Here is a 2,829-nt window from a genome sequence, read left to right as displayed (position 1 = left end):
CTAGCCCGTGTCCTGACGTCATAGTGCTGATAGCCCATCACCACTAACCTGTGTCCTGACGTCAGAGCTGACAGCCCATCACCACTAACCCGTGTCCTGACGTCATAGTGCTGACAGCCCATCACCACTAACCCGTGTCCTGTCCTGATATCAGTGCTGATAGCCCATCACCACTAGCCCGTGTCCTGACGTCATAGTGCTGATAGCCCATCACCACTAACCTGTGTCCTGACGTCAGAGCTGACAGCCCATCACCACTAACCCGTGTCCTGACGTCATAGTGCTGACAGCCCATCACCACTAACCCGTGTCCTGTCCTGATATCAGTGCTGATAGCCCATCACCACTAGCCCGTGTCCTGACGTCATAGTGCTGATAGCCCATCACCACTAACCTGTGTCCTGACGTCAGAGCTGACAGCCCATCACCACTAACCCGTGTCCTGACGTCATAGTGCTGACAGCCCATCACCACTAACCCGTGTCCTGTCCTGATATCAGTGCTGATAGCCCATCACCACTAGCCCGTGTCCTGACGTCATAGTGCTGATAGCCCATCACCACTAACCTGTGTCCTGACGTCAGAGCTGACAGCCCATCACCACTAACCCGTGTCCTGACGTCATAGTGCTGACAGCCCATCACCACTAACCCGTGTCCTGTCCTGATATCAGTGCTGATAGCCCATCACCACTAGCCCGTGTCCTGACGTCATAGTGCTGATAGCCCATCACCACTAGCCCGTGTCCTGACGTCATAGTGCTGATAGCCCATCACCCCTAAGCAGCCCACACAAAGCTGTTGTAAAAATAATTCTGCAGCACTAACTACTACATCATACTTTTAGTTAAGACTTTCAATGCCTTTCATGCTTTCAACTATTTCATATCTTGTATAATGAAAATGATTACTGGAGTCAAAAATTAAAACAATAACATCCATAAAATAACTAAATGTATTTGATTTCTGCCTTAATTCCAACAATAAAATTAAATTCCTTCCCTCACACTGCTTATCTTTTAGATATCTACAAATTCTTGTCAAATACCTATTGCTGAGATTTAGCCCTAAAGCTGTAAATTATTTTTTAAAAAAATAAAATTTTTTTAAAAAGCTGTAAATTATTGTCAAAAAAAAAACATTTTTAGCCAGCAACTTTTTCCGAGTTATCTTATTTTAGGGGGTGCACACACCACGTGCATGTGTTGACATCAGAGGACAACTTGAGGGGGTTAGTTCTCTCCTTCCATCAAGTGAGTCCTGGGAACCAAATTCAGGTCCTCAGGCTTGGTAGCCAGTACCTTAACCTACTGAGTCATCTCCCCAGCCTCTTCTGAAGTCCTCTTTAATGCCTAGTTAATTCTGACCTCTCGTCTTAATACCCTAACAAATTTCTATTTGAATTTTAATCGGTCACTAAGTTTTTTTTTAAGTCTCCATACCAAAATATCCTTATAAATGGAGATGGCTAGAACCCACTGGAAAGTATATCAATTAAGTGATTTCCTGGCCAATATTTTCTTGGAAAAAAAAAAAAGGACATAGCATTTGATAGAGAAGACCTGGGCTCTAGTCCAGACCTCCACCACTTATCAGCTAAGTAACCTTCAAAGAGTTTCGCAACCTTTTGGAGACTTATGTCCTCGTGTGTTTAAATTTTTTAAAGAGGGGGATTAAGATTCTACACAAATTTACTGAGAGCAAAAATCAGCCTAAGTAAGAGATTTACACAACTCAAGGCACTAAATTCTCTTTATGGGAACACACACACACAAGCAACAGACATTAAGTCAACAGCATTCTGAATCAGCGGGAAGCCCTGGTCAGTATCCACTGCCAGCTCACAGTAAAATCAAAGTTCCTGACGAGGATGTTCTGCAAGTGTCGTTTCTCTAACATACAGAGTGTGCCCCTGCATAGGTTCCCAGGGCCCGAGGCCAAAGGTGTTTCCTCCCCAGTCTATTGCATCCATCTAAAAGCCCACTGCCTCCCTGGCAGCAGTGCAAAGCTCTCTTTACTGCCCCAGGAGTCCTACAGCAGAAGACTTGTTCTCAGCATAGTCACCTTCCCTACAAACTGTGCAAGTCCAACACTTTACTGGGAAACTTGCACCATAGAGACGGGACTCCCAGTTAGCCCTCAGCATTCATGGTGTCTTACTCTCCTGACCTAGCCTGAATTTGGTAAGTATCTTTCTAAACCTCTCTCCATACTTTTGTGCATATGTATCCATACACACATACGAGAAAGGACTTTTCTATAGGGGTACAATCAATCTATATCTATTATTCTATGGACTGGCTCTGCCTTCTTTTCATTCAGTCACAATCAACATAACTTTATCTTGACCTTTTGGAAACCTCGATAGTACCTACAAGTGGTAGGCCTGAATGTGTTCCAGAGAGAGCACAGCTTCCTATAGCATCATCGATTACTTTCTGAATAACGACTTTGTCCCAGGAATAGGGCGTACAGTGTGGAACAAAACGGTCATTGTTCTGAGGGAGCTAAGTCTTCTATAAAAACCAACACCAGCAGCAGGTGTGGTGGCACACACCTGTAATCCAGCTCTCAGGAAAGCAAAACAAGATGATTTGTGCAGGTCTGGAGCCAACCCGGCCTACATAGGAACATTCTCTCAACATCCCCTCCAGAAACAGGCAGGTAGATGAAGACATGAAGAAAAGTAAGTAAATATAGCTTATCCTGAGGATACCAGACTACACACCCCAGAGGAAGCCTGAAACCCTGGACATAATTTTTTTTATTATCTGGGTCTTTAATTTGGTATTTTTATTAATACTTTGAGAATTTCATACAATGTATTTTG

General features: G+C 43.8%; 1 protein-coding gene and 1 long non-coding RNA gene across 2 annotated transcripts in view; both read right to left on the bottom strand.

Annotated features, from left to right (window-relative positions):
• Babam2 (BRISC and BRCA1 A complex member 2) overlaps window positions 1–2,829 on the bottom strand; it is a 313,631-nt gene that overhangs the window by 290,798 nt on the left and 20,004 nt on the right. The gene's annotated exons all lie outside the window — the stretch shown is intronic.
• On the bottom strand, window positions 152–549 carry LOC126494600 (uncharacterized). The gene is made up of 3 exons (XR_007590041.1): window positions 436–549; window positions 263–394; window positions 152–221 (listed from the first exon to the last, which is right to left on the bottom strand). It is a non-coding gene; the product is annotated as an uncharacterized lncRNA (long non-coding RNA).

The sequence above is a fragment of the Alexandromys fortis genome, unplaced genomic scaffold (assembly GCF_014885135.2).
Source record: "Alexandromys fortis isolate MF-2015 unplaced genomic scaffold, M_Fortis_MF-2015_v1.1 scaffold_362, whole genome shotgun sequence".
In the NCBI taxonomy this organism is placed as follows: domain Eukaryota; kingdom Metazoa; phylum Chordata; class Mammalia; order Rodentia; family Cricetidae; genus Alexandromys; species Alexandromys fortis.
Note: the sequence above shows the minus strand (reverse complement) of the source record. Positions and strands in the feature narration are given on the sequence as shown.